Source organism: Salmo trutta, chromosome 34 (genome assembly GCF_901001165.1).
Source record: "Salmo trutta chromosome 34, fSalTru1.1, whole genome shotgun sequence".
Classification (NCBI taxonomy): Eukaryota; Metazoa; Chordata; class Actinopteri; order Salmoniformes; family Salmonidae; genus Salmo; species Salmo trutta.
In genome coordinates, this window is record NC_042990.1 from 30804655 (window position 1) to 30818965 (window position 14311).

At 42.7% G+C, this 14311-nt stretch overlaps 1 protein-coding gene across 2 annotated transcripts in view; it reads right to left on the reverse strand.

Moving 5' to 3' along the window:
* Nucleotides 1-14311, reverse strand: part of LOC115174016 (N-acetylneuraminate 9-O-acetyltransferase) — a 47234-nt gene that overhangs the window by 16624 nt on the left and 16299 nt on the right. The gene's annotated exons all lie outside the window — the stretch shown is intronic.

The window sequence follows — 14311 nt, forward strand, 5'->3', positions numbered from 1 at the left end:
TCACAGACTTGTATTTATCCTGACCCTTGGTGCAATCCTCGGGCTCTGAGAACTTCACCACACCTACTACCTCCGATACTTCGCCCTCATTCAATTCCATTTCTCCTCCTGTCTTCGATCCGGTGTACAGCTTACTTTGCTTATACTTTCTGAAATTTTTCCTCAATTTTTAACAAATTCAAGCTCATCCTCTTCCTCCGTCTCTCTCTTCAACCTCCTCTACATCTCTTTTTTCCCTCCATTCCTACTCCATAATTCAGGTAAATGTATCCTTATGATAATACTGCACTTCTCCTGACATACATCTCATTCTTGCCTTCTCAATGGAAGCCATTCCCTGCTCGTTCCAGCCCTCCACAAGTGTGCGCGGCAAACACTTGAAGTTTGATCACCCCATGGGTTTCCATCAAATGTATTTATTGCAGATAAAGTCAATACCGGGAGAGGGACAAGGGATCCAAGACAGTCTAGACCGAGAGTCTAGTCTCTAGACCGAGACCAGAAAAATGCGAGTCCAATTCAAGATCATGATGTAATTTTGTCAAATCGCCAGCATAATAAGAGTTCAAAATGTTACGCTTTTTTGCTGAAGTTTACTGACACCGGCCATATCAACGTGTGTTGAGCATTCGTAAATTCACAAGTTATGTGCTCTGAAATCGGAGTAGATAGCCAGAGCAAATTTAGAAAGCACCCAAATGTCCATTGAGAACGCACAACGACTATACCATTTAGCTAAGCTAAGAATGACGGGAATAATCAAGTCAATAAAGTTGGGTAGTTACAGTACCAGTCAAAAGTTTGGACACACCTATTCAGTCAAGGGTTTTCTTTATTTTTACAATTTCCTACATTGTAGAATAATAGTAAAAACATCACAACTATGAAATAACACATGGAATCATGTAGTAACTAAAGAAGTGTTAAACAAATCAAAATATGTTTTATATTTGAGATTCTTCAAAGTAGCCAGCCTTTACCTTGATGACAGCTTTGCACACTCTTGGCATTCTCTCAACCAGCTTCACCTGGAATGCTTTTCCAACAGTCTTGAAGGAGTTCCCACATATGCTGAGCACTTGTTGGCTGCTTTTCCTTCATTCTGCGGTCCAACTCATCCCAACATCTCAATTGGTTTGAGGTCGGGTGATTGTGGAGGCCAGGTCATCTGATGCAGCACTCCATCACTATCCTTCTTGGTTAACCTGTCTGGGCAACGTGGGACATTTGCGTCCCACCCTAGTCAACAGCCAGTGGAATCGCGTCGCGCAAAATACAAATACCTCATAAATGCTATAACTTCAATTTCTCAAACATATGACTATTTTACACCATTTTATAGATACACCTCTCCTGAATCAAACCACGTTGTCCGATTTCAAAAAGGCTTTACAGCAAAAGCAAAACATTAGATTATGTTAGGAGAGTACCCTGCCAAAAATAATCACACTGCCATTTTCAAAGCAACTAGCATGCATCACAAATACCCAAAACACAGCTAAATGCAGCACTAACCTTTGACAATCTTTATCAGATGACACTCCTAGGACATCATGTTACACAATACATGCAGTTTTTGTTCGATAAAGTTCATATTTATATATAAAAACAGCATTTTACATCGGCGCGTGACGTTCAGAAAATATTTTCCCTCAAATGCTTCAGGTGAATTAGCGCTACAATTTACAAAATTACTATTCGAAAACATTGGTAAAATATAATATTGTCATTCACAGAATTATAGATTAACATCTCGTGAATGCAACCGCATTGCCAGATTTAAAAATAACTTTACTGGGAAATCACACGTTGCAATAAACGAGGTGCTATGCTCAGAAAAATAGGCTAGGCGATACAGGTTAGCGCCATCTTGGACTCATCTAAAATCAAATATACTATTGTAAATATTCACTTACCTTTGATTATCTTCATCAGAAGGCACTTCCAGGAATCCCAGGTCCACAACAAATATAGTTTTGTTCGAAAAAGTTAATAATTTATGTCCCAATAGCTCCTTCTTGTTAGCGCGTTCCGAAGGCTACTCATAATGTACGAAGCGCGCGGGACTTGTCCTCACGAATGTGCAATTTTTTTTTATTTACGTTCGTTCAAACATGTCAAACGTTGTATAACATAAATCTTTAGGGCCTTTTTCAATCAGAACTTCAATAATATTCAAGGCGGACGATTCCATTGTCTTACTAAACGTTTCGGAACGAGAGAGTACCCACGGGCATGCACGTCATAGTAGTAATGGCCCTCCCTCTATGACAAACTTTCCAGGTCTCTCGTTCGGTCAGGTTTTACCGGAGAAGACTCAAACCACTTTGTAAAGACTGTTGACATCTAGTGGAAGCCTTAGGAAGTGCTAAATGAATCCTAACTCACGGTGTGTTTCATAGGCAAAGGGTTGAAAGTGATTCCACAAATCAGATTTCCACTTCCTGTTAGGATTTGTCTCAGGGTTTTGACTGCCATATGAGTTATGTTATACTCACAGACACCATTCAAACAGTTGTAGAAACTTCAGAGTGTTTTCTATCCAAATCTACTAATTACATGCATATTCTCGTTTCTGGGTAAGAGTAGTAACCAGTTTAAATCGGGCACATTTTTTATCCGGCTGTGAAAATACTGCCCCCTATCCCCAACAAGTTTTAAATAGCCCTTACACAGCCTGGAGGTGTGTTGGGTCATTGTCCTGTTGAAAAATAAATGATAGTCCCATTAAGCGCAAACCGGATGGGATCGCTGCAGAATGCTGTGGTAGCCATGCTGGTTAAGTGTGCCTTGAATTCTAAATAAATCACAGACAGTGTCACCAGCAAAGCACCCCCACACCATCACACCTCCTCCATACTTCACAGTGGGAACCACACAGGCGGAGATCATCCGTTCAGCTACTCTGCGTCTCACAAAGACACGGCGGTTGGAACCAAAAATCTAAAATTTGTATTGATCAGACCAAAGGACAGATTTCCACCGGTCTAATGTCCATTGCTCGTGTTTCTTGGCCCAAGCAAGTCTCTTCTTATTATTGCTGTACTTTAGTAGTGGTTTCTTTGCAGCAATTTGACCATGAAGGCCTAATAAGCGCACACCTATTAAGAAAATGACTCTAAAAACGGTTAAATCCCCATTGTATGGTTGAGAGGGATGAGGAAAAAGGTATGGCAAATAAGTCTGGCAGCCCAACTGATTGGCAAACGTTCTGCAAATTAAATAATGTGACTAAACTAAATAAAAATAAACTATACTATGAAACAAAGATCAATTATATAAAGAATGATAGTAAAAAGCTTTGGGGCACCTTAAATGACATTTTGTGGAAAAAAGCCAACTCGGCTCCTTCATTCATTGAATCAGATGGCTCATTCATCACAAAGCCCACTGATATTGCCAACTACTTATATTACTTTTTCATTGGCAAGTTAAGCAAACTTAGGGATGACATGCCAGCAACAAATGCTGACACTACACATCCAAGTATATCGGACCAAATTATGAAAGACAGGAATTGTACTTTTGAATTCCGTAAAGTCAGTGTGGAAGAGGTGAAAAAAGTATTGTTGTCTATCAACAATGACAAGCCACCAGGGTCTGACAATCTGGATGGAAAATGACTGAGGATAATAGCAGACGATATTGCCACTCCTATTTGCCACATCTTCAATTTAAGCCTACTAGAAAGTGTGTTCCTTCAGGCCTGGAGGGAAGCTAAAGTCATTCTGCTACCCAATAATAGTAAAGCCCCCTTCACTGGCTCAAATAGCCGACCAATCAGCCTGTTACCAACCCTTAGTAAACTTCTGGAAAAAAAGGGTGTTTAACCAGATACAATGCTATTTCACAGTAAACAAATTGACAACAGACTTTCAGCACTCTTATAGGGAAGGACACTCAAGAAGCACAGCACGTACACAAATGACTGATGATTGGCTGAGATAAATTGATGATACAATTATTGTGGGGGCTGTCTTGATAGACTTCAGTGCAGTTTTTGACATTACTGATCATAGTCTGCTGCTGGAAATGGCTTTACACCCCCTGCTATAATGTGGATAAAGAGTTACTTGTCTAACAGAACACAGAGGGTGTTCTTTAATGGAAGCCTCTCAAACGCAATCCAGGTAGAATCAGGAATTCCCCAGGGTAGCTGTTTAGGCCCCTTGCTTTTTTACTAACGACATGCCACTGACTTTGAGTAAAGCCAGAGTGTCAATGTATGTGGATGACTCAACACTATATACGTCAGCTACTACTGCGACTGAAATGTCTGCAACACTTAACAAAGAGCTGCAGTTAGTTTCAGAGTGGGTGGCAAGGAATAAGTTAGCCCTAAATATTTCTAAAACTAAAAGCATTGTATTTGGGACAAAACATTTACTAAACCCTAAACCTCAACTAAATCTTGTAATAAATAATGTGGAAATTGAGCAAGTTAAGGAGACTAAACTGCTTGGAGTAACCCTAGATTGTAAACTGTCATGGTCAAAACATATTGATACAGTAGTAGCTAAGATTGGGAGAAGTCTGTCCATAATAAAGCGATGCTCTGCCTTCTTAACAACACTATCAACAAGGCAGGTCCTACAGGCCCTAGTTTTGTTGCACCTTGACTACTGTTCAGTCGTGTGGTCAGGTGCCACAAAAAAAGGACTTAGGAAAATTGCTAGATCGAATCCCCAAGCAGACAAGGTAAAAATCTGTCGTTCTGCCCCTGAACAAGGCAGTTAACCCACTGTTCCTAGGCTGTCATTGTAAATAAGAATTTGTTCTTAACTGACTTGCCTAGTTAAATAAACAAAATGAGAGCTATTGACATGTTGAATGCACTGAGCTGTCTGTCTAAACTACTGGCACACAGCTCGGACACCCATGCATACCCCACAAGACATGCCACAAGAGGTCCCCAAGTCCAGAACAGACTATGGGAGGCACACAGTACTACACAGAGCCATGACTACATGGAACTCTATTTCACATCCAGTAACTGATGCAAGGAATAAAATTTGATTTAAAAAACAGATAAAAAAACACCTTATGGAACAACGGGGACTGTGAAGCAACACAAACATAGACATACGATAACATACGCATTATATATACACACATGGATTTAGTACTGTAGATATGTGGTAGTCTTGGTAGCAGCTAATGGGGATCCATAATAAATACAAAAATACAATTCACGCAGTCTCCTATAAACAGTTGATGTTGAGATGTGTCTGTTACTTGAACTCTGTGAAGCATTTATTTGGGCTGCAATCTGAGGTACAGTTACATCTAATGAAATTATCCTCTGCAGTAGAGGTAACTGTGGATCTTCCTGTCCTGTGGCGGTCCTCATGAGAGCCAGTTTCAACATAGCGCTTGATGTTTTTTGAAGAAACTTGAAGAAACTTTCAAATTCTTGAAATGTTCCGCATTGACTGACCTTCATGTCTTAAAGTAATCATGGACTCTTGTTTCTCTTTGCTTATTTGAGCTGTTCTTGCCATAATATGGACTTGGTCTTTTACCATAGAGGGCTATCTTTTGTATACCACCCCTACCTTGTCAAAACAACTGGTTGGCTCAAACGCATTAATTCCACAAATTAACTTTTAACAAGGCACACTTGTTAATTGAAATACATTCTTATGCAGCAGGTTGAGAGAATGCCAAGAGTGTGCAAAGCTGTTATCAAGGCTAAAGGTGGCGACTTTGAAGAATCTCAAATATAAGATCTATTTTGATTTGTTTAACATTTTGTTTTGGTTACTACATAATTCCATATGTGTTATTTCATAGTTTTACAGTTTTGACATCTTCACTATTATTCTACAATGTAGAAAATAGTAGAAATCAAGAAAAACCCTTGAATGAGTAGGTGTTCTAAAACTTTTGACTGGTACTGTAGATAGGTAGCATATAGTTAATATACTGGCAAGTTAGTTGGCTACTAATACATCAAACGTTAGTTAGCTAGCAAAAATACAGGTACATACTGATGTAATGATATGCTATGTGGTTCGTAAGGATAGCGTAGCTAACAAATTGTCAGCCAACATAATGTGTAAGGTAACTTATTTGAAAAGGCATTACTTTATTACATTTTCTTAACATTTGTCATAATTAGTTAAACTAATGAATTGTATCCGCTCTTGTAGGATTTTGTCTGCATATTTTCCTCAAATCTGAAAACAATGTGAAGCTACGCCCATTTTCTGACGAAATGCATTATGGGCCCTAAAAGCAAGGAAATAGTGTCCACTGCTTATATATGTCGTATTTTGGCGAATGTAGTACAACATCAGGGAACTTTTGGCATACTAACTATATCCATACTCTGACCAATAAGCATACTATATACTCAATTTACGTCACAAATAGTATGGTTAGTGCGGTTAGTATGAGTATTCGAACACAGGTCAGGATACTTTTCTGCCGCAGCCACAATGTCAAATTGCTTTGATTGCCTTTCTACTTGAGCCGTGCGTGCAGTTTATCACAGTTGCAATGAATGCCACAAATTCCACTTTATTTACATACAGCATGTCTGGTTCTTTTGGTTGACAAATAGGCCTATACACTATGGGCATTGGTGCATCAACTACCATTACTTCAACTTCACTTGCTCTATCACAGTAGCGGTGTGTGGGTAAGAATACTGATGCTTTAAAACAGGGTTTTGCAAGAGCTTTTTGCTGAACAACAGCAATAACAGGATATGGGTGAAATGTATATGCAGGGGGGTGTAAGGGTTTTAGAGAACTGTGCATTGTGCAGTCACAAGTTGAGACATCCGCCAGGAAGCTGGAGTGCGTCTAGAGGTTGGGACCAACCGGCACGCCAACGATAGGCTGGAATAAGTCTAAACCATATTCTAGCCTCTACTATGACAGGCCCTCAGGGAGAGGGAACTAAGTCTGTCCAGTATTTAAGGAAGAACTTGTAATGTCATTCCAGTTCTCTGTCTGCCCTGCGTGGTGTTACAGGGAGCCCGTATATACGAACCACATATTTACCATTCAAGTGTTTGCATTAATTAAAGTACAAAGAAATCAGAAGTTACTATGTGCTGACTATTTTGTTCTGATACCAGATTCGAATTGACGCGACCTGACAGAAGCTAGAGCATGATCGTGTAAAGTATGAACAGGATTTGGCTCGTGCTAAAATCAAGCTGCAACAAGAGCGGCTAGAGTTGGTTAGGGAAGGAAAGCTCTCAGGGGAGAGTTTGCTCTGGGAAGGTGACCCAGATTTACCTAGGGGTCGTTCCTCTTTTGGTTGTGCCCCGGACACATTTGATATTGTTGGGAACTTACAGTTGTTGCCTAAATTTAATGAGAAGGACCCTGAGACATTCTCTTCATTGTTTGAGCGTGTTGCTGACACTAGGAGTTGGCCTGATTCTGACCGCACTTTAACGTTGCAGTGTGTGTTGACTGGTAAAGCGCAGGCAGCATATTCAGCTCTTAGTGTAGCTGACAGTGTCAGTTATAAAGGTTAAAATGGCTGTGTTACAGATTTACGAATTGGTCCCTGAGGCTTACTGCCAACGATTTAGAACTTTAAAAAGGGATGATAAACAGACTCATGTTGAGTTTGTGTGAGAGTTATCTTCACAGTTTAATCGCTGGTGTTCTGCCTCTGCAGTTATGACTTTCTAAGGGCTGTGTGATCTGATTATGCTAGAGCAATTTAAGGACACAATCCCTGATCATATAGCCACGTACATTAACGAACGAAAAGTAGACTGTCGCTGAAGCTGCGGTTTTGGCGGACGAGTATGTTTTGACTCAAGTGTCTTTGCAGAGCCTCGTATTCAGAGTGAGTGGGGGCGTATGGAGGGATTTGGGCCTCGCTCACCGAGATACTTTGGTTCACGAGCAGAGTTTCATTCAACTAGGATTGAGCCTGACTCCCGTGGTAAAGCTGACTTTGGTCACTATTGTCAAGGTTTGGGTCATTGGAAATATGAATGTCCGGTTCTCAGGGCTAGGGGTAAATCCAGTACTTGCACTTACGTTAAATCTAAGCCTACGGTGTTAGCTGCGCCTGTTCCATATCAGTTCACTCCTGACACATTGTCTCATGCCCAGGGGCATGTGTGAGTCCATATTGACCCAGACCATTTACCTTTCATTACGGAGGGTTTTGTGTCTATGTTAGGAAGTAAGGACCAAGTGCCAGTGACAATCGAGAGACACAGGTGCCTCTGAATAGTTTGTGTTGGAGTCTGTATTACTCTTCTCTGCTGAGACTGACTTGGGGAATAGTGTTCAAATTAGGGGAATAGGTTTGAACACTGTCAGTTCCATTGCATAAACTGATGTTGGATTGTGGACTGGTGAAAGGTGAGGTTGTTGTGGGGGTGTTGCCTATTGAGGGTATCGACGTTATCCTTGGGATTAACTTGGCTGGCGAGCATGTATGGCCTGTCAAGTTTCCATCTCTAGTGGTTTCCGCTAAGCCGTCATTTGCAGGGATTCCTGATGAGTGCGCAGTTTCCCAGAGGTGTTCTCTGCGTGTGCAGTGACGCGTTCTATGAGCCGTGGTGACCTGGTCACTGCCCCCGCTAACGAGAATGCCACAAAGAAATCAGTCACTACTTTCCCTGTTATCCTGTTATCTGTGCTCCAATCTAATCAAGGCACAATGGGTTAGAAGAGTTGCGTGACCAAATTGTGCCGTTGGACTGTTGGGAGATGTCGCCCATGGCTATTTTCTCCAAGAGGATGTCCTGATGAGAAAGTGGGTGTCTCATGGTAGTTGTTTTCTGGGGGAGGCGATTAGTCAGGTTGTGTATCAGTTAAGCTTTGTGAGTTGGTGTTGACAACTTCCCACAACGACGTTGCTGGACATGTGGGTGTGAGGAAATTCTACAATCGCATATTAAGACATTTCTTTTGGCCTAGGTTAAAGAGGGATGTTTCTGAGTTCATCAAAACCTGTCACACCTGTTAATTACCTGGTAAACCTAATCAAGCTATTAAGCGGTACCACTGTTTCCTATTCCTGTACTCAGCCAACCTTTTGAGTATCTGATTATTGACTGTTGGTCCTCTGCCTCGTTCTAAAAAGGGTAGTAGTTACCTGTTCACTGTGATGTGTCAGACCACTAGGTGTCCTGCTGCCTATCCCCTCCGGTCTATCACGACTAAGTCTGTGCTAAAAGCTTTGACTCAGTTTTTCCTCACTGTTTGGAATCCCTAAGCTCATTCAGAGTGATCAAGAATCTAATTTCACCTCTAAACTGTTTGGTCAGGTTCTCCAACAGCTCCATATTAAAAACAATTTGTATAGCGCCTATCACGCGCAAAGTCAAGGAGCGCTGGAACGTTTCCATCAAACACTTAAGTTTTTGTTGAGAGCTTATAGTGCTGAGATGGATAAGGATTGGGAGGAGGGGTTGCCTTGGTTACTGTTAGCCGCTAGGGAGGTTTCACAGGAGAGCACGGGTTTCAGTCCAAATTACCTTGTGTTTGGACATAGGGTGCGTGGACTTCCTATCTGTTCTCCAGGATGACTGGAAGTCTCCCGAGCCCCCTCAGTCCCTGTTATCTTATGTGTGTGATTTCCGGCGACGCCTGTACGTCGCTGGTGAAATGGCTAAAGAAACTATCATCTTCACAGGCGAGGATGAAGGGCATATTTGATTGGCGAACTGAGCCTCGTCACTTTAGTCCACGTGACCAGGTTCTTGCTCTGCTGCCAATTGTTGGTTCTCCTTTTCAAGCCAAGTTTCAAGGTCCATATACGGTTGTGCACCAGTGCACTGAGCAAAACTATCTAGTTGCCACTCCAGAACGGAGAAAAGCACACCAACTGTGCCATGTAAATTTGTTAAAACCCTATTATGCACGGTCCTCTGAGACTGAACAGTGGGAGTCTACAGAGGACGGTAAACCGTTTTTTTGGGGGGGGCTGATACCAATATTTCGCAGGGTTCTTGTCATGCTAGGTCTGTGCATGAGGAGGAAGATGTTCCTGGTCCCGACGATTGCATACTGCAGGGTAAATTGAAAAATTAATAGACACTGGATATTTTAGACAGCCTTCTCGCTCATCTACCTGCCGATGGGCGGTAAGAGATGGTCGGTCTGATTCTGAGATTTCCAGGTTTGTTTTCTGATACACCTACAAACTTAATAGAACACGATATTGACATTGGCGATACTAACACCATTCGTCAGCGGTTCTAGAGTTTCTTCACAGAAACGGCATTGTCTGGATGCTGAGGTCAGGTACATGCTGAAGAGTGATATAGCAGCGCCTTCTTTCTCCAGTTGGGCTTCTCCGTGTATCTTGGTCAGTAAACCGGATGGGACAAACACATTTTGTACAGACTACCGTAAGGTAAACAGTATCACTAAGCCAGATTAATTTCCTCTTCCTCGGATGGAGGACTGCATTGATCAAGTCGGAGCAGCTAAGTTTGTGAGCAAATTTGACCTGTTAAAGGGCTATTGGCAGGTGCCACTGACGAGTAGGGCACATTAAATCTGTGCCTTTATTACACCCTCTGGTCTGTACTCGTATTCGGTTACGAGTTTTGGCCTGCGTAATGCACCTGCCACCTTTAAGTGACTTATGAACAGGGTGAATGTCCACGTGACTGACCACTGTTATTTTGTGTTTGGTATTGTCCTGTTCTATCACTCCTGTCTGTTCCCTTCTGGTCTCGTTTTCTTCTTTCCTCTTAAAGGTTACTTCCTGTGTGCTGAGGTCTGGGGAGGATGAGGTTTGCTGGGGCAAGTGGAAGTGTGAACACGTACCCCCCTCATGGATTTGGGACGCAGGCTGGGTCATTTGGGATATGGGGGGGGGGGGGTCTTCTATTAGGATCCAGGGCATTATTTTGTTTGTGTGACTGGTATGGTGGTCCTTGTTGGTCCCTGGTTTTATGGGGGGGTGTGATGACGCTCCCACTCTTTCTGCCGAATTCTCTCTCTTTGCTCTTGTTTTCCTTAATAGGATGTCGGTGGGCGGAGCCGGGAGGGTCGTCAAGAGAAATGGGACACACCTGGGCTCGGGTGTGTCCCAGGATAAATACACCTCTTCCCCATTCATTGAGGAGACTCTCTATGCAGACACAGAGTTTGGTTGTGGCTGTTTTTGTTTGTTTGTTTGCGTTGGCACCTTTCAACACCCCTCATTATCACATTTATGCATGCAACCACTCACATACACTACTGATTACTGATTACACACACCATTGTTAATTGCATTTACGTTACTTCAGTTAATAAATATATTTTGTTATTCCTTATCTCCACGTTGTCTCCCTATTTGTTACGAACTTCGAGCCGGTTCGTGACAAATAATTGAATAATGTAATATCCAACGTTTCGACAGACAAGCTCTCTTCGTCAGGGTATATTCATCAAGGGCAGAACATTCAGCATCTCCCTCCAATGTTCACCACAGGAATGTGCTTTTGTCCGGACATTTTCCCGACAAAACTCTTAACACGTTCTAAAGTGAATACTGGAACAATATTTCTAACAGAACGTGGGGAATGGTCAGAGGCGATCTAAATAATGTAATTTCGGTTATTTTGTGATGTCATTAAAATTGATAAAGGAAATACTGTGACTTGAGGTATACACACATATGTGAGGTGTCCATCCGATGCGTTGTGCATGAAATATGAAAAATTATGAAAGTGTTTAAAGAGGGATGTGATTTTGGAAACTATAAGAGGAAATTGTTTAATTTCGTGCAAGTAAGTCACCGCCCCCTGAGTGAGGTCAGAAAGCATGTCAGCCTGGTGGAACCGCCCGTTTGAATGAACTGTATAAAATGATGGGTTAAGAATTAACATATCAGAACAGAGAGACTTTGAGCTGCAGCTCATGTCCAAAGTGGTTCAAACTCTGAAATCTCAACACGAGGTAGAGGCAAGTCACCTCCCGGACAATCACTGGTACGGCTGATTAGCTGTCCTAAGTAAAGTATGTAGAAAGCGAATTTAAGTGGGACCATTCTACAACTCTGCTCAAAACACCATAGTACGCTACTCTCATCACCCCACTGAGAACCACCGACACGGCTGGCTAGCCTATCTTCAAAGAATCATCCTCCAGAGCGAGTGGAAGTAGAGTGAGCTCTGTAGTTCTGTTCAGGACTACACGACTGGTAGAGGAAAGCAACAGTAGAAGACAGGTGGGGACCCCTTTGGACAATCAGAGACTTACAAGCGTACCGCAAAAAAGCCCAACACCCTTTCCAAGAAGGCCTGGTTCCGACAGAAATACAAGTAGAACCAATCAAATGTATTTATAAAGCCCTTTTTACATCAGCCGATGTCACAAAGTGCTGTACAGAAACCCAGCCTAAAACCCCAAACAGCAAGCAATGCAGATGTAGAAGCAGAGTGGCTAGGAAAAACTCCCTAGAAAGGCCGGAACCTAGGAAGAAACCTAGAGAGGAACTAGGCTCTGAGTGGTAGCCAGTCATCATCTGGCTGTGCGGGGTGGAGATTATAACAGTACATGGCCAAGATGTTCAAACGTTCATAGATGACCAGCAGGGTCAGATAATAATAATCAGAGTGGTTGTAGAGGGTGCAACAGGTCAGCACCTCAGGAGTAAATGTCAGTTGGCTTTTCATAGCCGATCATTTAGAGTTAGAGACAGCAGGTGCGGTAGAGAGAGTCCAAAACAGCAGGTCCGGGACAGGTAGCACGTCCGGTGAACAGGTCAGGGTTCCATAGCCGCAGGCAGAACAGTTGAAACTGGAGCAGCAGCACGACCAGGTGGACTGGGGACAGCAAGGAGTCATCAGGCCAGGTAGTCCTGAGGCATGGTCCTAGGGCTTAGGTCCTCCGAGAGAAAGAGAGGAGAAAAAGAGAGAGAGAGAATTAGAGGGAGCATACTTAAGTTCACACAGGACACCGGATAAGACAGGAGAAATACTCCAGATATAAACAGACTGACCCTAGCACCCCGACACAAACTATTGCAGCATAAATACTGGAGGGTGAGACAGGAAGGGTCGGGAGACACTGTGGCCCCGTCTGACGATACCCCCGGACAGGGCCAATCAGGCAGGATATAACCCCACCCACTTTGCCAAAGCACAGCCCCCACACCACTAAAGGGATATCTTCAACCACCAACTTACTACCCTGAGACAAGGCAGAGTATAGCCTACGAAGATCTCCCCCACCGCACGAACCCGAGGGGGGCGCCAACTCGGACAGGAAGATCACGTCAGCGACTCAACCCATTCAAGTGACGCACCCCTCTTAGTGACGGCATGGAAGAGCACCAGTAAGTCAGTAACTCAGATCCCGTAATAGGGTTAGAGGCAGAGAATTCCAGTGGAGAGAGGGGAACAGACCAGGCAGAGACAGCAAGGGCGGTTCGTCGCTCCAGTGCTTTTCCGTTCACCTTCACACCCCTGGGCCAGACTACACTCAATCATAGGACCTAAGAGATGAGACTTCAATAAAGACTTAAAGGTCGAGACCGAGTCTGCGTCTCTCACATGGATAGGCAGACCATTCCATAAAATTGGATCTCTATAGGAGAAAGACCTGCCTCCAGCTGTTTGCTTAGAAATTCTAGGGACATTAAGGAGGCCTGCATCTTGTGACCATAGCGTACGTGTAGGTATGTATGTCATGATCAAATCGGAAAGATAGGTAGGAGCAAGCCCATGTAATGATTTGTAGGTTAGCAGTAAAACCTTTATCAGCCCTAGCCTTAACAGGAAGCCAGTGTAGAGAGGCTAGCACTAGAGTAATATGATCAAATTTTTTGGTTCTAGTAAAGATTCTAGCAGCCATGCTTAGCACTAACTGAAGTTTAGTTAGTGATTTATCCGGGTAGCCGGAAAGTAGAGCATTGCAGTAGTCTAATCTAGAAGTGACAAAAGCATGGATACATTTTTCTGCATCATTTTTGGACAGAAAGTTTCTGATTTTTGCAATGTTTTGAAGATGGGAAAAAGCTGTCCTTGAAATATTCTTGATATGTTCATCAAAATAGAGATCAGGGTCCAGAGAAACGCCGAGGTCCTTCAGTTTTTTTTTGACATGACTGTACAACCATCAAGATTAATTGTCAGATCCAACAGAAGATCTCTTTGTATCTTGGGACCTAGAACTAGCATCTCTGTTTTGTCCGAGTTTAAAAGTAAAACATTTGCCGCCATCTACTTCCTTATGTCTGAAACACAGGCTTCCAGGGAGGGCAATTTCACCATGTTTCATCGAAATGTACAGCTGTGTATCGTCCGTATAGCAGTGAAAGTGAACATGATTTTCCCGAATGACATCACTAAGAGGTAAAATATATAGTGAAAACAATACTGGTC